At 43.8% G+C, this 20,112-nt stretch overlaps 1 pseudogene; it reads left to right on the top strand.

Annotated features, from left to right (window-relative positions):
• Positions 1-20,112, top strand: part of LOC138426645 (pregnancy-associated glycoprotein 1-like) — a 67,105-nt pseudogene that overhangs the window by 28,362 nt on the left and 18,631 nt on the right.

The raw sequence follows: 20,112 nt of genomic DNA, 5'->3' as shown, positions 1-20,112 counted from the left end.
TATCTCCATGTACTTGTTCTCATGAGTAGAAACACAAAGGAACTGATAGAGCAAAGAAACAAGTAATGACTCAGGTTTCATCTTGCCCACGTGATTCCCATGACCCTTTGACCACATTGTTCATTGTCCAAAAACTCTTTCCTCTATTCCTTCTTGAAAGGTGGCTTGTGAATAACATCAGCACCTAGCTCTGAAGCCTGGTGGATGGAACTCAACTCTCAGTCTGCTGGGACTCAGAGAAGTCCAGCCTTGTCCTGTGTTTCTGTCCTTTTTCTCCAACCGGATTCATAAAGCAAAGTCCTGAAAAAACATAAGTGTGATTGTAACCCTCTCAAGGCCTTTGAATTTCCAAGGTCTATTTTGAGCATCAAAGAGGGAACATTTCTGTTTCATCCAGGCTAGTCTCAGACCCCAGCCACGCTCAGCCATGGGTTCCCTGAGGAAACATAAGACATTTATCTAAGTTACTAGAAGGCTGAGAAAGGAATGCTTCCTGCTTGAATGCAGGTGCATGTTATCCATCACTCAAGGTCTCTGTTGTGTGAATGAGGAGCGGGAGCTCTGGGGATTCTGAGTTGGGAGTGAGTCAGGCACCATCTGCAGGACTGCCTCCTGGGGTCACTACAGCTGGGGCTCCCCCACTGTGCGTGGAACCCAAAAGAAACAGCCCTGAATATTGCTTTTCTGTTACTACATGGAGGCAGGTCTGCTGATAAAACGGGAACCAGACTTGAGGGGCAAAGGGAAATAAACTTCCACTCTGGTGTTTGCAGACATTTGAGAGCTACGCAGCAGTGGATACAATTGAGCTTTCTCTCATCTCTTCCTTCCTGGAAGTCTCCTAGCCAAGGATCCATAGTTCCTGTATCCCAAGTCTTTACTAACTTACCTGTAGCCTTAAGGTGAATCATAAAGCTCAGGGTTCAGTTTCCCATCTCTTGGATGAGGGGGACTGGACTTGCTCCAGAACACTTGTTCCAGACTGAAGCTCAGTGCCAACCAGTGGACAAGTGGCTCAGAGGTGGGTGTGGCTGAGGAAGCTGAGGCTGCCTCTGGTGGGCAGGGGGCTGTAACTGTCTGGTGATGTTCATTGGTCCTGGGCTCAGGATTGGGGGTGGTAGACTACTTGGCACATAGCTGCTGTGACACCGAGGACCTTAGAGGCCTTGCCCCCTGTAACTTACCATCATTTAGGTTCTGTAGGATGAGATCAGATAGTTATAAGTTAGAAGTTACCAATGGGGAAGCTTGTAGATTTCTTAGCAGAACCCAAATTAGGCTAACGAATCATCTCCCCTAAAAATCTCTGTGAACAAGATATGCCAGGACTCTTAGACTAATTTTGAGATATTTTAAATACTATTTAAATTAGGTCATCTTTTGAATGACCTGCCATTTGCTCTCTGGTTTGCGATGACACCCACATTTCGAGTGGAATCAAAGGGCTCCTGGGGGAGGTTGTCCCTCTCCCCGTGACTCACTAACAGTGAGTACAGCTCTACCCCCTCCACATCTGGAGCAGAAATTAAACCAGGAAGGACACAACCTCCAAGTTTAACAGGATCACTCAGGTAGGTCTTGCCCTCAGGTAGGTGCTATTCTTTTTCCTTGCTTCTTCCATCCTGGGTCCTTGGCAAGCTGCCCAACTCCTGGTTATTGGGTTTTGAATTCCTCCTCCCTTCTCTGGCAAATATCCATGAAGTCCCACTTGTGGCTTCCTCTCTACCCAGGCCCAATCCCTCACATGCAGATGGCAGTAAAGAAGGGAAAACCAAGGACAGGTCTGCCCAGTTCATTTTTCTAAAACTGTCCGCATTCCTTCTGCTTCCAGACCCTGTGCTGCATCATTAACATCTCCGGCTAGGCTAGATGACTCAGCTTAGCAGGGTAATGGAGATGCAGATGGGGGAGCATTAAGGTTGTCAGGTGTGGGGGACGGTTTTCAGACCACAAGAGATGAGTCTGAGTAAGGAGCATGTTGTCCTCCAAACACTCAGTCATTGGGGACCTGCCTGAATCTGCTATCTTGTGTTCCTCAGGGAATCTCTAAGACAAAAATTCAAAATGGACTTGCTATAAACTTTTTACTACAAATGATTTCAAACATAAAAAATATAATGAGTGTCATAAACCCTATATTTCATCATTTGGCATCAATAACTACAAAACTAGCCTCTTTGTCCCACAGGTTGTCATAGACTGGAGACTATGCAACACCAAGGTGGTGGCCAATTGAGTTCCCGGTAAAGACATTCATGACTGTCATCAGGTCTTTCTCTTCTTGCCATGTTCTCATTTGTGGTGGGGGAAGGGAAGGAAGAAGATGGAGAATAATAGAGAAAAAGAGGGAGAGGATAATCCCATCTAGAGGGACCACCATCAAAACCCCATTTCAACTTGCGTACCCCCCAAATGTCCTACTTCCTAATACCATCACATTGGGATTCAAGGGTGGACACAATTCAATCCTTAGCAGCTATGCAGATCTGTTTTTAAATCAAGACAGACCATCATTTCATTCTCTCTTTTAATCCTTATTCATTTTTTCCTGAAGTGTTTTAGGGACAAGATGAATATTTCACAAAATATGCATAATGAGTATTTGGGGTAAAATGATAGGATGTTTAAAAAATGCTCATTTGATCCCAATAAAATTAACATCTAATATCAAGTCCATGTACAAATTTCCCTGATTCTCAAAAAGCAGTTTTCACAGTTTGTTGAAAGAATGTAGTCATATTTTGCACTTGGTTGCCATTTATTTGTTCAGAAACTGGGCAGAAGCAGGGTGGTTTGTTTTACAGAATGTCCCACTCTTGGGTTTGGAGCAGGAGTCCACAATACCAGCACAATGGGTCAGGACCAGTCTTTGGTCTATTAGGAACCAGACCTCCACAGCAGGAGCTGAGTGAGGCTTCATCTGTGTTATAGCTGTTCTCCATCACTCTCTCATCACCCCCAGAAGGGACACTCTAGCTTGTTTTCCTGGAACTTTTGTAGTTACATGATCTATGCTTAATAGAAACAAAAATAGCTTAAATATTGATGATTATTTTCCTTTCTCAGTGCTCAGAATGTTGAGTTGGTGCCCTAGCAATCTATTACAGTGACAAATTAGATGTTGCTTATTGACATTTGGACGCATTCGGCCAGCTTAAAATTAAATATTAAAAAACTAAAATCATGGGATCCAGCCCCATCCTTCATGGTGAATAGAAGGACAAAAGGTGGAAGCAGTGACAGATTTCTATATCTTAGCCTCTAAAACCACTGTGGATGCTGCCTGCATCCATGAAATCAGAGGACGTTTGCTTCTTGGAAGGAAAGCTATGACAAATATAAACAGTGTGATGAGAAATGGAAACATCATTCTGCCCAACAAACTGGTAGATGTTTGGCCTTTTCATTAGGATTCCTAAACTTTCTGTCCAGTCCCGATTGGTCTTTGAAGCCCCTTACATTTCTGGTCCTACATGATTCCCAAGTTTATTTTGTGCATTTCTTTACCCAGTCCTGAAATCAGCCATCAAGTTAAGAATCCATGCATCGTCTGATGGGAAATGTATTTAGAAGCTACATGTTAGACCTCAGAATAGTCACTGTCATCAAGTTGTCATTGCTTGTAGGCTTTACAGTGGTCAGAGTAGGAAGTATGCATTTTCCTTAAAAACATAAAATAAAAATGAATATATTTAGTTAGTACAAACTTATGCTTTCAATTCAAGATTTAAGACAGCACGGTTTTAATTAAACTTCTTTATGTTTCATGCGAACTTGTTTTTCTAGCCACTGAAAGGCTTACTTCAAAACATTAGTTTTAAGTATTGTCTTGCTTTTACCTGTTAACATGCATATGATGCTGTTACAATAACAGAAGTTATGAGGAACAATAAGTTGTTGAATATAGTTTCAGATTTCTTTCCTATATATCTTTTCATTTTCTTTGGTTTTGTTTTGGATGGGCAGAATTTTTGTTTTTGCTTAGAAGATATTCCACTCTGAATGTAGTCATAATTTTGAATTGTAAAGCCACTTCAGTAATGTGTTTTTTATGAGAGGCTAGTCACCAGCTCAATGCAATTAGATTTATCAGTCTCTTTGTTCTCAATTTGTTCAGTTCAGTTCAGGCCTTTCAGTCATGTCGGTCTCTTTGCAATGCCATCAACTGCAGCATGCCAGGCTTCCCTATCCATCACCAACTTCCAGAGCTTACCCAAGCTCATGTCCATCACTTGGTGATGCCATCCGACCATCTCGTCCTGTGTTCCCCTTCTCTTCCTGCCTTCAATCTTTCCTAACATCAGGGTCTTTTCTAATGAGTCAGTTCTTCCCATCAGGTGGGCAAATAATTGGAGTTTCAGCTTCAGCATCAGTCCTTCCAGTGAATATTCAGGACTGATTTACTTTAGGATGGACTGCTTTGATCTCCTTGCAGTCCAAGGGACTCTCAAGAGTCTTCTCCAATACCATATTTCAAAGGAATATATGTGTATCATTTGTCAGTGATGTAACATTCCTTCTGTTGGGATTTAACCACCAGAACTGAATTTAAATAACATGCAAAAATGAGGATTAAGTCACAGTGCCCCATTTAAACACACCTGGCAAAAGGAGAGGCTCCTGTTGTATTCAAGGGACAGGCATGGAAAGATCTCAAGCAGGAATAGGCCCTGGGAGTCCTGGATGAGTCAATAAACATGATTTTCTTTACTTTGGCTGCCACAGTTGTTTTGTCTTCTTGAATTGGGAAGACATTTCAGAATTGTTTTCTGTATGCTTGGTTTGGCAGACAAAATTTTTCATGACATAGACCCTATGGGGAAATTATATCAGAAATATATCCATTTATCTTCAACAGTTAAATTTTATTGGCTTGCATGTCCCTGATGACCTTTCATTATAAGTAGAAAGGAAACACACATGTTCAGTATTCATTCAGTCTCTTTGTAAATCAACCAATATGAATTAAATTTCTCTCGGTCACCACTGCACTCCCAAGTCTAGGCTAGAAACAAAAACAAACAAACAAACAAAAAAAAAAACTGCAGAGACTGAAGACTTATTCTAGCACATTGTTGGGGAGATTTTGTTCCCATTGTTTTTGGGAAAAAAAAATTAGTTGCTAATATTAAAATCAGTAGATTGTACATAAATATCCAAACTTCTGATTCTCTTGAAAGCATGGCCAACTGGCCCACTTTCCAGCATGAGTGAAGTGGAGGAAATGCTGCTCCCAGTGGTAAAGCCTGTTCGCCCCAGTGTTCAACATGGCCACCTCGTCCTAGTATCATATCTCCTGCCTCCTGGGGCCATGAGTTTGTGAGAATTAGGCTGCTAGCTCTCTTAAGATAAAGACTAATTTTGTCTTCATCAACATTGACTTTGAAGCCTTTAACCCAGAACCTAGCACACAGTTCTTCCTTGTATGTTTGCTGGATGCTATACAATATCTTGCGGATGCATATGACATTTTTTCCAATACTGAAAGCATGCAGTTGAAGTACTGCTCTGTCCCAAATCTTTGATGCAAACTGGCATCATAGTGCCCCTGATGTCTGCCATTAGCCCCCCCCCCCCCACCTAAAGCCAATTGTATGTCCCTGGGCTGTCCCTGAAGTCTTCACATTGCCATTTGACGACTTATCATCCTAGCAATCTCTTCTCCGATAAAGACAGCAATGCATATCTCATGAAGTCACTAGGAAGATGGCATGAAACCATGAATGTCGAGCATGGCCCTTAGTATCCATTTTTATGATGTTCTTAGCAGTTTTTTTTTTTTCTCCAAGTAGTCAAGGTTTTCCATCTTCTTAGATGTCCATGCATATTAGTTTGATTTTCCAGCCAAACTTCAAGGAAGAGATTACAGTTCAATTCTCCATATTCTGTGAAGCTTCAAAGTCCACTCACCAAGGACACTGATGAAGGTAAAGATTTTATCAAGACCTTTGTGTTTATTCAGACCTGTTATTGGCCTAAAGGGCTAAACTAGGGCATGTCAGAGCATATATAACTAGGGGCTCCAGGTCACCACTACATGCTAAGAATCTGAACTTCCCTCAGTACTTGGAGCCAGGAAAGAAGCATGATGTGGCTTGAGCTCCTCAGGCTGGTGGCCTTCTCAGATTGCAGAGTCATTTATGTATGGAGACTGTAAGCCACATCATCTTCCTTTCTGTGATTTTTCTTTTCATCTGATTATTCTTCTACTCATCGGGTTTAGAGGGAATGGAATATTTCCCTGACAGTCTTAAAGTTCAGCCCTTACTTATTGATAACTACCTTGCTATAGGAACTGTGGGACCCAAGGTTTTTGGTGTAGATTTTCATAGTTGTACAACGCTGGGGCCCAGTCATGTCATGAACTATTGAAATTGAATTCCTTGCAATTGCTCAGTGCAGAGTCAGTGCAGATGTAGGTGTGGTCCTCTGGAATAACACTTTTCTCCCTTTTATTTAGTATGTTCTCTTTGTTCCTTCTCTAATTCAGTGTTTATATGTCTACGTCTGTATCTCTGTATCACTATCATTTATCTCTCCATCTCTTTGAAAGTCTTTGTGAGTGTATTTCTCTCTGTGTTGTTTTCTTTTAATTTTTCAATTGACTCATCCTTCCTTCTCGAGCTTCTACATTTCCCTAACTTGTTCCCTATCTCCTGGATTCTTCATTCAACTATCTCTTCTCTTTCAAGTTGGAGAAAAATTGGGAGAGCTACTTATACACTGTTTTATATCTGACCAGCAATGTGACCACAACCAAATCACAAACCTCTTGCATTTCAAATTCCTCCCTTGTAAAAGAGGATAGGAATCCCCCTTCCACCTCCTTCCCTGAGCTTCAGTGAGAAGGATACAGTGGGGTGGCAACAGCAGTGATAGTGGCAGTCATTCTTGAAACTTCCTATTTATCAGGCACCTTATATCCATCACTTCACTATCCCCAAGATATCCTAATTTGGAGGGTTTGAATCATTATATTCACCATTTTACTGAAGGGGAGACTGAGACCCCACATGGTCATATGGCTTACCCAACATTACAGAACAGAATCTTTATTAAAACTTATGTCTTTCCAATGGAATATGCTGAAAATTCTTACAATAAGGTGACTCATGAAAATGATTAGAAAATACACAGTGCCATTACAATGACAGTTATAGGATAACACTGACAGGTAAACGTAGCATCTTCTTTGTTTTCTTTGTCAAATGTTCAGTGAAAGAATACCTTTAAGGAAATTGAAGACCATGAGAAATACACTCAGTGGGAAAAAAAATGCTGAACAATTTCCTCAAGGAACATGCTTACAGACTGTCTCAGATTTCTTCTCATGGGTCAAATATAACTATTCATGCCTTGTGGAACATGGATGTGAGTGTTTTGGGAGGATGGTGCTCCACAGCGCCCCCTGGTGTTCTAACCTAGCATGGGGCTCATCTGGAGATACCACGTGGGATGTTGGGGTGGGGTTCCTGCCAGAGGCAGAAACACTGGGCCAGAGGAGCCCCACACCCCTTTGGGAGAGGAGAAGGCACTATCATCCTCAACTCTTGTCTTGGTGACTGGGCCCAGAAATTACCAGGTGGCAGGTAAGCATCCATTTCTGTGTCAAAGATGTGTCATTAGTTTGAGGGAGAGTGTTCCTTCTGAGCAGAAGGTAATGACAACCCACTACAGTCCTCTTTCCTGGAAAAACCCGAGGGCGGAGCAGCCTGGTAGGCTGCAGTCCATGGGATCGCTAAGAGTCGGACATTATTGAGCGACTTTACTTTCACTTTTCACTTTTCTGAATTGGAGAAGCAAATTGCAAGCCACTCCAGTGTTCTTGCCTGGAGAATCTCAGGGACGGTGGAACCTGGTGGGCTGCTGTCTGTGGGGTTGCACAGAATCAGACACGACTGAAGTGACTTAACAGAAGCAGCAGGTGCAGCAGCAGCAGCAGCACATCCTTCTGAACTAAGGAATTGAACTAATTACAGATGAAGAGTGAACCATCTCTGATCAGAAGTTAGAACCAACTGCAAAGCAATTGTGAATGACCAGGCAGAGGAATTTAGTTTCCACAGATGCAAGAACCACAGCAGTAAAAAGTTACTGAACCAGTATTCCGTGTAAGTCCATAAGAATCTAACACAGTGGTTACGGTTTTTCGATTAGCAAAAGGGCTTATTTTGTCTTCAAGAAAGTCCATGCCAGCCTGAGAGATAGGCAAAGAGTAAATAGATGAAAGGGTCGCTTGTGTGGTATTGATTGGATGTGGTCTGAGTTTGGAGGGAGTGGCTGGGGTTGATCAAGAAAGACTTCCTGCAGAAAGGGATGCTAAGGATGGGTTTATAGAGACTACAGAGTTTCTCAAATGAAGGCACCAGGACATCCCTGGATATCCAACGGTCAGGAAGACCCAGTGGTTATGTCTTTGGGCTTCCCATGCAGGAGGTACCACTTCAATGCCTGGTCTTAGAATCAATATCCTACATACAGTACAGCATAGGAAAAAAATATCAAATGCAAGCACCTGTGTAATCAAAGGCTGTGAGCTTCTCAGTGGTTGGAAAGTGATCTCAAGAGATATATAGCACCCAGAGGGAGACAGCAGTGTGGGAATAGAGGGTAGCCAGTTCTGCACTAACCCACTCCCTCTTCCCTGTAGATGAAATACATGGGTAACATCATCATTGGAAGACACCCTCAGGAATTCCAGGTTATCTATGACACAGGCTCATCTGACTGGTGGGTGCCTTCCCTCTTTTGCCCCAGTCCAGCCTGTTGCGAGTACAGACACCCCCTGCCCGGGCCATTTTTCACTTGCCCTGCCACCCTATTTCCACCTTTGGCACCGGATAACACTCATCCCTTGTGTCTGCAGCTACACAAGTTGGTTCAGACATTGCAAGTTTTCCACCTTCCGGCCTACACAAAAGACCTTCTGCATCGCCTATGGATCTGGGAGCATGATGGGATTTCTTGCTTATGACACCGTTCATGTAACGTGTAAAGAGAAGCTGAGTCAGAACTGGCTATGGAGTGACCCCTGCTTGAAAAACAGATGCAGGACCATCTGGCAGGACCCTTCCTAGCCTAACTCCCATAGATATTGGCCATCTTATGCACAGCATCCTGTCCCTGGGGAGGCAGTGCCCGTGGTGACACACAAGCAAACAGATAGTTAACCCAGAGAGTGTCTTGAGGTGTGGACTTGCAGCTCCTCTGCCCATGAGAAGTTCAAGGTTCATTTTTCTGGGAGCAAGAAGAGGGAGGAAAAAGCACCCACTTTTATATTCACAGACTGTTCCAGGCACTTTCAGGTAATAATTGGTTTAATCCTGCAACAACCCCACACAGCAGGTAGTCTGATTTGCTCATGAGACATATGAGGAAACTAAAGTGCAGACAACAAGGGCCTTGCTGAGGTCATACATGTGGTAAATGGTGGAGCTGGGTTGGCTTTTCAGGATGGAAGTTGCTGTAAGGTGTTTAGGGACAGGATAAAACTGATCTGGGGACCCTAGGGGCAGTCAAGAGCTTCAGGTATCCATAGTGGGAAACTGGAGGCCAGAGATGTCAAGGGGCCTGATAAATGAGTTCTCACTCTAGAGTGCCTTTGAAAGTCTCATAGAACATATGGCCTGCCTTCCCAAAGCACTTGAGTAGTTCCCCTCTCTCTCTTTCTCATACACACTCACACTTATATCCCCCAAAGTGAATTTCCCAGGCAGTAGTTTCATAGATCCCTGCAAGCACGATTGTGTTTTTGGCTTCTGTCTTCCTGGACAGATTCAGAATCCACAATACCTTACAGAGAATTCAGTCCATTCCTGTCATTAGGTCATAGTGATCCCAGAGAAGGCTACCTTGCTCTCGACTCATTTTGGCCACAAGGGGGCAGCAATGATCCTGACCTGACTCTTGGTTGCCCCACCTGGACAGAAGCCACAAGGCCACTTTGACTGATGCAGGGGGTGGTTTTCAGAGGGGCAGATGTTTTAACATTCACAGCCTCTCACAGATGGAACCCGAATTCCCTCCCAGCTTGGTCTAACCATCTGAGGTCCACAAAAGACAGAGGCCAGCCTCAATTTTTCTCTGAGGATTTAATGGCAATGCAGTCCAGCCCAGTCCTAGCCCCCCTTCACATATCTGTAAGTGGGAACACTCTTCTCTCCCACTGATTGGGGACCTTGTAAGTACTGATCAGCTGTTTGGTCTAAGCATTGTGGAATACGGGTGTGAGGGTGCACCTTTTGATGGTGTCTTGGGCTTGAAGTACCCCAACATATCCATCTTTGGAGCTATCCCCATCTTTGACAACCTGAAGAATCAAGGTGCCATTTCTGAACCTGTTTTTGCCTTCTGCTTGAGCAAATAAGTTTGAGATGGACAATCCCGTTCTCCAAATTAGCTTTAAGATGCTTTCAGTTGCACAAAAATTACAGAACACATGATAAAGAAGAATCCTGAGAGATAATCTAACTCAGGATAAATATAGTGCCAGGGCTATACCTGGCTTCACCACTGGCTTTTATAAATAACGTTTTATTGGAGTACAATGCTGCTCCTGGTCTCAAAACCCGTAACTTAGTCTAGAGGGGTGAGTGAGGAGGGAGACTAGTGGAAGAAAACAGAAAACAAGTTGGAGGAAAAAGCAATATGATTTGCTTATGAATTTGATAAGGAAGGGAGGAGAAAGATGGTGGATATCTTTCCTTCCTCATTAGCATACCACTGGGGGCTGATGACCAGCTACCCAATTTGCAGGAGCCAGGGAAAATGAAAGTGTGGGACACAAAACAAACATGTGGGACCCCTTGTTCAAGAAATATGAGACATTTCAAGACAGAAAGAGCAGAGGTGGGGTGCCTTCTGAGTGTGTGGCCCTTTGAACAGTAGAGGTCACAGGCCAGTGGAGCCAACTCTGGGTTTTCTGAACCCACACCCTGAGAACTCCCAGGCTTTGATTTTCCTGAAAAAATGACAAGCTGGACAAGAGGAAAGCAAAAACACTTCAGCACCCTGTCCTCTGAGTGTGTCTGAGCACTCAGGTCACAGGAGGTAGGGCATCTTCAGAAGCTATAGTGGGTGGAGCCCAGCCAGTTGACTCAGCTTCTAACCTCCTCTTTGTCACTCATTAGCCAGTAATGGACCTCGGTCTGGATCAATCTCTCCTAAACTCGATTTCTGCATCTGTACATGGGGACCTTATTAGGACCTTGATGAGTGTACCAGCACAGCTCTCAGACAGTGCCATTGTTACTCTCCTCCAAGGATCCCCCACTCTCTTGTCTCTACACATGCAAGGTGAAAGACAGTGTGGTGATATTTGGTGGGGTTGATAAATCCTACTACCAGGGAGTGCTCAACTGGGTACCATTGATCCACGCAGGTGACTGGAGTATACACATGGACTGGTAACCTCTCCTTCTGAGGGTCAGCCCAAGTGATGCTCCTGCTATTGTACATGAACACAGGCAGACACACACAAATAAATCCTCAGACACACAGTCACACAGACATATATACCACCCCCAACGACACAGAGAGACACACAGACACATGGAAACACATAAGCAGACACAAAAACATACACAGAGACAAATATAAACATGCATAGCTAGTCAGAGACACACAAGCACTCACAGAGACACATACAAACACATGTACAAACACATATACAAACTAAAACACAAGCAGATAGATATGTAAACAACCCATGGGTTCATAATCCCCAGGTATTCTGACCAGGGCTCTGACCTGGGTCCTAAAAGGGTCCGGAGAGGTCTGTGCAGCTAGGAGAGGATTGTACCCACTGCCCTGTGAGGCGTGGAGCATGGTTAGAGGACTCTACAGTGTGGTGAACAGAGGATCATGGAGAATTTCTCCATCCTGAAAAAGATATAAAATGGCAAACTGTCCGGGGCTGCCTGGGACATAAGATGTTCTCAGTACAGATGAATGTCTGTTTAAAAACAGGGAGAGTCCTGAGCAAATGGGGAGAACTGCTCTTCTAAGGGAGCAGCTACTGAATAGTGTAGAGAGATTTGCTGAAGTCATAAGACGTAAAAGCAACTAATAAAAAGAACCCCTGGTCATGGGCACACAGTGGGGTAGGGGTTATAACAAAGAATCAGGAAGGTGGGATCCAGGAGTGACCTGAGGACAAGAGGTATAATGATAGGATTCTGTGTGATACCCTCAGACAAAAGCTGACCCATCTTTTGGAGTTTCTGTGGGCTAGTCATGTATTTCCTGGCCAAGGTCTCAGGGTCTGAGCTGGTTGTAGGAGCAGTGCTGGCAGACACCCTCTCCCAGAGGAGCCCCTCTCTCCCACGACTATGAGAACCTGCTGCCCCGGTGAATCTCTATCTTCACTCTGTGATTGACCCGTTATTTGTTCCCCACCAGGAACAGCTCTCTGGATGTTTCTCATTCATTGTTTTCACAGTCTTTTTTCACTCACTAAACAGATTAGCCTTGGGCATCCACTGTGTGCCAGCCACTTTAGGGAGGCAATGGAAATAAAACTTGCCCTCATGTCTAAGAAGGCAGATGCATAGGAAATGAGACACACACATAGTGAATTGTGACTTTGGTACATGCTAGACATGAGGAAGTGTCTACAGAGACTGTCAAGAAAGGAAACAATAAACACTGGGGGAAAGACTTCCCTGAAACCATGACAATTAACCTGAAATCTGGAAGATGAGAAGAAATTTGCTAGTCAAAGTGGAGGGGGTCCTCTAGGAAGGAAGACCAGCTTGTGTCAAGGTGCAAAAGAGCCTGGTGTATTCAAGTACAGCATTCAAGAATGTCAAGGAAGGTGCTGTGTTGGGAGCAAAGGAAAAGAGGGCAAGAGACAAAGGCTGTTTAGAAGACAGTCTGCAAGGGGGCAAATCTGGGGAGACTCAGAATGATCTTGATGGCTGCTTGGTCACAGTGTCTCTCAGCATCTCCATGAAAAGAAAGGTTATTGCTTGTTCTGGCGGCTGTGAGGCCCTTGTGGATGCTGGGACATCACTGACCATTGGCTCAAGACGACTGAGTCAATAACATGGCTCATCAGTGCCATGCCACGGAGTTCTGAGGTGAAGATCATGCCCCAGGGTCACTCCCAGTCTCCACACACAAGAAAGATCTTCAGGGCCAACCTCTCTCCCTCTCTCTCTAACAGCACTACTTTTTCATGTTTTTCAGTCAATAACCTGTCCTCTATTATCTTCAGCATCAATGGCATCAACTACCCAGGCCCAGCACAACCTACATCCTCAAGGTGAGGGGAGAACCATGAGGGGTGGTTCTCAAATAGGATCTTGAAGGAAACTTTGGGCTGCTGCTGGGAGGAGAGGGCCCTCTGCAGGCCATCTCTCACTATTGCAGATGCTGCTGATCCCTGGGGCTGGGCCAGAGCCTCCCACAGAACAAACCACTTGAGAGTAAAGGGCCATCTGGGGCACTGATCATCCTAAAATAAATGTGGAGACACCATGCCATGCTGGCATGGCAGGAGTCACAAGGAGAGGGGAACACTCAGGTCCTCAGTCCTCAAAGAGCTTAAATTCAATCTGAATCTTCAGATGGATGAACACGGAAAGTCAGCTCTAGCAGTCCTTGAAATATGTCATGTGACAAGGAGAATGGCTGGGGACAGTCCCAATGTGCTGTCCCACCATAGGGATAAACAGTCTCCCTTCCCTTCTTGACGTTTTCTAGGTTTGAATGATAAATTACATGGTCACCCTAGTTCTCAGATGCATCTTCCTCTAGTTCTTGCCGGGTGCCCCTTTTGTGAGTCAGGCTACTGTACCGTCTGTGGGGAGGATGGATGCTAATATGAATAAAGGGTGCACAGTGACTGCTCAGCCCCAGCACAGGGTGGAGGATTCATGTCAGCTCCCTAGTGGAGTTCAGAGCTGGCTGATGGGCTCAAAGAAGACTTTGAGGAAGGGAGAGAATTTCAGGAATTCTAAAACTGTAAACTCAAGTCGCCATATGGAGGGTGGCTTGGTTCTAGGCAAAACTGCCCTGAATCCATGCAAATGCCATCCTAAGGTGCTCTGCACTAGGGAATTGGGGACTTACTAGGGGTGATGAGGGCTACAGACTGAGCAGTGGAGATTGGGAACCAAAGTATGTTATGCAACCAAGCCTGGAGTGGCCAAAGAGGGTGATTGTGGGCCAATGGAGGCTTCCCAGAGACCCGTGTTAAGTCTTCAAGAACGTTTTGTGGGCACTGCTCTATTTAAGATGGATAACCAACAAGGGGTTACTGTGTAGCACGGGGAACTCCACTTAATTATGTGACAACCTGGATGGGAGGGGTATTTTGGGGACCAGGATTCATGGATACGTATGTTTGAGTCCATGTACTGTGCACCTGAAACTCAGAATATTGTTAATCAGCTATACTCCGATACAAAATAAAGTTTTTTAGTAAAGTATGGATTGTGGCGATGCAGGAGGAGAACTAGCATTCTCTGCAGAGAAAACAAGGAGCAGGAGTCAGAAGGAAAGAAACAGGGAGAGAGGAGAACTATGGACACTCTTTTTCTTTTCTAAAAATTATATTGAAGTGCGGTTAATCTTCAGTGTTGTGTTAAGTTCCGCTGCACTGCAATATGACTCAGTTATACACATAGAGAAATATATATTATTTTTCTTAGTATTTTTCCTGTGGTTTATGACTGGATAGTTAATATATTTCCTTATGCTCTTCAGTAGGACTTTGTTGTTTAGAATTCCTCAGTATCCCCAACACCCAGTCCACCCCTCCGCCACACCCTTCCTCATATCAACTTCATGTCTTGGCCCTTTTTGGTTGTGGATGAATTCTCATATCCCCTGCTATGAGAAAATCCCTTGATACTTACCAAAAGAGGGAAATAAAATCAAGAATTGTGCTGGATCTGGATATTTGTGGGAGTCACAGGTAAGTGTTGAGGCTTTCAGGTGTGTGTCAGCCTCCCCCAGCATTCTAGAAGCCACTGCTTTACCACCTTTAAAGAGAACACAGTGAGGACATCTAGAGAGACCTGGATCCTGGGTGACATCTTCCTGAGGCTGTATTTCTGTCTTTGATTGAGGAAATGACAGGATTGGCCTGGCATAGGCAGTGTAAATGCTTGGAGTGATTGAAGAATCAGTAAGGCGCCGCTCCAAGCAAACACTAAATCACACTTAGGGTACCCCTGCCCAGTATGCTGGTGAACTGTATTTGGTGGTCTGCACACTCTGTTTTCAATAAAGAATAAAGGGTTTCACTCGTAATGGGGGTGAAAAAATCGGGTGCCTCTGTTTCTGTCTGGGAGATGTACAATGATTGAGAAGGATCTAGAACAAAGTCTGAATCACAGTTGAGAGGAGCCCACGTCCAGGTGGCTTCAAGGAAAGGGGAGATTCATTGAAATGATTCTGGGAATCCAGGACACAAGACTCAGAGCAAATACAAAGATCTCAGTGACAGGACACAAGAAATCAGAAGTCATCAGTTCTCTATTTCACATCCTGGCTCTTCCCTTCCCTCTTCTCTGATGGTCTTAGCCTGAAATCTTTCTTCCTTGAGGCATCTACACCTAGTGAGGGAGTCCAAGCTACCTGCCCTAGGGTTTTACATCCTGAAGGCATCTCCAATAATGAAAGAAAAGATTGAAGACATCAGAGTTAGAGGGTGTTCTCTGAATGACCCACCTCAGATCACATGTACAGTCTTAGATCAGCCATCCTGTCAGGGCGATGGGGTCCTATGATTGGCATTACATGGTCTTGTGGCCCTGACACAGCAGCACACAAATTGTCAATTTCCTCCAGAACTACATGACTGAAGCTGGGGAGAGGCAGCCCTAAAGATTATGCCTGGGCGGTGGTCTAGGCCATGGAAGAGTTTGTGATGACCCACCAACTCCGCCACCTCCTCATTCAGAGGAATTTTAAGGGGTAATGAAATAGACTCTCTTCATCCCGTCTCATATGCACTTATCATTGGTCTTCTCCTCCAGGGGATGTTGGGTGACGTACTTCATGGAGAGCTGGTTCCCTTTTGTCCTACACCCAGTCAGCAGAAAACTGCCACGTATACCTGCTCTGTCCTTTCCAGTCCTATTGTTAAGTGATGGCCCCAGTGGATCCCTGGGCCATCGCCCTCCTGCAGGGCCCAGAATGCCCCTTCCTTGGCCTCCATACTGCTGGGAAGAATGCAACGCATGTATTGAGAGACCCAGGGTGCACAGAGCCTTCAGGCTTTCTGAGTTTCTCCATGGGTGGGGCTACAAACTATTTGCTTTGAGCTGCCATAGTTAGGCACTCTTGAAGTGGAGTTCTTTCCACCTGGAGGCCCTCAGTAGATGCCTCAGCTGAGACAGCAGGGATTAGAGGTTGATTTCCTTTCAGATTGACTGGTTTGATCTTGTTGTATAAGGGACTCTCAAGAATCTTCTCAAGCACCACAGTTCAAAAGCTCAGCTCTTTGGCATTCACCATTTTTATGGTCCAGATATCACATCTGTACCTGATTACCAGAAAAACCATATCTTTGACACTACAGACCTCTGTAGCAAAGTGAGTCTCTACTTTTTAATACACTGTGCAGGTTTTTCATAGCCTTTCTTCCTTCCAGTGAGCAAGTGTGTTTTAATTTTGCCACTGCCGTCAAGGTCCATAGTGATTTTGGAGCCCAAGAAAGTAAAATCTGCAACTGTTTCCACTGTTCCCACCTTTATATGGCATGAAGTGGTGGGAATGGATGCCACGAATGTTGAGTGTCTTTCTGTGAATAGTTTCTTGAATGTTGAGTTTAAGCTAATTTTTTCATTTCCTCTCCTCATCGAGAGGCTCTTTAGCTCTTTTTTGCTTTCTGCTGTTAGGGCAGGGTCATCTTCATATCTATGGATGTTGCTTGTCCCAGCAATCTTGATTCCAAGTTGGGATTTATTCAGACCAGCATATTGAATGATGTATTCTACATATAAGTTAAATAATCAAGTGACAATGTACACATTGAAATTCTCTTTTCCAGTTTTAAATCTTTCAGTTGTTCTATGACTGATTCTACCTACTGCTTTTTGACTATGTAAGAGACTTCTTAGGAGAAAGGTAAGGTGATCTGCAACTCCCATTTCTTTAAGAATTTTCTACAGTTTGTTGTGATCCACACAGTGAAAATCTTCAGGATAGTCAGTGAAGCAGTTGGAAATGTTTTTCTGGGATTCCCTTATTTCTCCATGATCCAGTGGATGTTGGCAATTTGATCTCTGGTTCCTCAAACCAGTTTGTATATCTGGAAGTTCTCAGTTCATGTATTGTTGAAACTTAGCTTGAAGGATTTTGAACATTACCTTGCTAGCAAGTGAGATGTGCACAATGGCATGATCAGCTCAGTTCAGTTCAGTTCAGTCACTCAGTCATGTCCAACTCTGTGAGACCCCATGAATCTCAGCACTCCAGGCCTCCCTGTCCATCACCAACTCCCTGAGTTCACTCAGACTCATGTCCATCGAGTCTGTGATGCCATCCAGCCATCTCACCCTTGGTCATCCCCTTCTCTTCCTGCTCCCAATCACTCCCAGTATCAGAGTCTCCAATGAGTCAACTCTTCGCATGAGGTGACCAAAGTACTGGAGATTCAACTTTAGCATCATTCCATCCAAAGAAATCCCAGGGTTGATCTCCTTCAGAATGGACTGGTTGGATCTCCTTGCAGTCCAAGTCACTCTCAAGAGTCTTCTCCAACACCACAGTTCAAAAGAATCAATTCTTCGGCGCTCAGCCTTCTTCACAGTCCAAATCTCACATCTATACATGACCACAGGAAAAACAATAGCCTTGACTAGACAGACCTTAGTCGGCAAAGTAATGTCTCTGCTTTTGAATACACTGTCTAGGTTGGTCATAACTTTTCTTCCAAGGAGTAAGTGTCTTTTAATTTCATGCTGCAGTCACCATCTGCAGTGATTTTGGAGCCCAAAAAAATAAAGTCTGACACTATTACCCCTGTTTCCCCATTTATTTCCCATGAAGTGATGGGACCAGATGCCATGATGTTCGTTTTCTGAAAGTTGAGCTTTAAGCCAACTTTTTCAATCTCCTCTTTCACTTTCATCAAGAGGCTTTTTAGCTCCTCTTCATTTTCTGCCATAAGGGTGGTGTCAACTGCATATCTGAGGTTATTGATATTTCTCCCAGCAATCATGATTCCAGCTTGTGTTTCTTCCAGCCCAGCATTTCTCATGATGTACACTGCACATAAATTAAATAAGCAGGGTGAAAACATACAGCCTTGATATACTCCTTTTCCTATTTGGAACCAGTCTGTTGTTCCATGTCCAGTCCTAACTGTTGCTTCCTGACCTGCATACAGATTTCTCAAGAGGCAGGTCAGGTGGTCTGGTATTTCCATCCCTTTCAGAATTTTCCAGTTTATTGTGATCCACACAGTCAAAGGCTTTGGCATAGTCAATAAAGAAGAACTAGATGTTTTTCTGGAACTCTCTTGCTTTTTCCATGATCCAGCAGATGTTGGCAAGTTGATCTCTGGTTCCTCTGCCTTTTCTAAAACCAGCTTAAACACCAGGGAGTTCACGGTTCACGTATTACTGAAGCCTGGCTTGGAGAATTTTGAGCATTACTTTACTAGCATGTGAGATGAGTGCAAATGTGCAGTAGTTTGAGTATTCTTTTGCTTTGCCTTTCATTGGAATTGGAATGAAAACTGACCTTTTCCTGTCCTATGGCCACTGCTGAGTTTTCCAAATTTGCTGGCATATTGAGTGCAGCACTTTCACAGCATCAACTTTCAGGATTTGAAACAGCTCAACTGGAATTCCATCACCTCCACTAGCTTTGTTCATAGTGATGCTTTTAAGGCCCACTTGACTTCACATTCCAAGATGTCTGGCTCTAGATTAGTGATCACCTCATCATGATTATCTGGGTCTTGAACTTTTTTGTACAGTTCTTCCGTGTATTCTTGCCACCTCTTCTTAATATCTTCTGCTTCTATTAGGTCCAGACCATTACTGTCCTTTATGGAGCCCATCTTTGCATAAAATGTTCCCTTGGTATCTCTTATTTTCTTGAAGATATCTCTAGGCTTTCCCATTCTGTTGTTTTCCTCTATTGTTTTGCATTGATCACTGAAGAACGCTTTCTTATCTCTTCTTGCTATTCTTTGGAACTCTGCATTCAGATGCTTAAATCTTTCCTTTTCTCCTTTGCTTTTCACCTCTCTTCTTTTCACAGCTATTTGTAAGGCCTCTCCACACAGCCATTTTGCTTTTTTGCATTTCTTTTCCATGGGGATGGTCTTGATCCCTGTCTCCTGTACAATGTCACGAACCTCATTCCATAGTTCATCAGACACTCTAACTATCAGATCTAGGCCCTTAAATCTATTTTTCCCTTCCACTGTATAATCATAAGGGATTGGATTTAGGTCATACCTGAATGGTCTAGCGGTTTTCCCTGCTTTCTTCAATTTCAATCTGAATTTGACAATAAAGAGTTCATGATCTGAGCCACAGAAAGCTCCTGGTCTTGTTTTTGTTGACTATATAGAGCTTCTCCATCTTTGGCTGCAAAGAATATAAGCAATCTGATTTTGGTGTTGACCATCTGGTGATGTCCATGTGTAGAGTCTTCTCTTGTGTTGTTGGAAGAGGGTGTTTGCTATGACCAGTGCATTTTCTTGGCAAAACTCTATTAGTCTTTGCCCTGCTTCGTTCTGCATTCCAAGGCCAAATTTGCCTGTTACTCAAGGTGTTTCTTGACTTCCTACTTTTGCATTCCAGTCCCCTATAATGAAAAGGACAGCTTTTTTGGGTGTTAGTTCTAAAAGATCTTGTAGGTCTTCATAAAACCGTTCAACTTCAGCTTCTTCAGCGTTACTGGTTGGGGCATAGACTTGGATAACTATGATATTGAATGGTTTGCCTTTGAGATGAACAGAGATCATTCTGTCGTTTTTGAGACTGCATCCAAGTACTGCATTTCAGACTCTTTTGTTTACCATGATGGCTACTCCATTTCTTCTGAGGGATTCCTGCCCGCAGTAGTAGATATAATGGTCATCTGAGTTAATTTCACCCATTCCAGTCCATTTTAGTTCGCTGATTCCTATGGTTTCGACAT

The sequence above is a fragment of the Ovis canadensis genome, chromosome 21 (assembly GCF_042477335.2).
Source record: "Ovis canadensis isolate MfBH-ARS-UI-01 breed Bighorn chromosome 21, ARS-UI_OviCan_v2, whole genome shotgun sequence".
Lineage (NCBI taxonomy): Eukaryota > Metazoa > Chordata > Mammalia > Artiodactyla > Bovidae > Ovis > Ovis canadensis.
The sequence above is the reverse complement of the archived record's forward strand: the minus strand, read 5'-3'. Positions and strand labels throughout refer to the sequence as shown.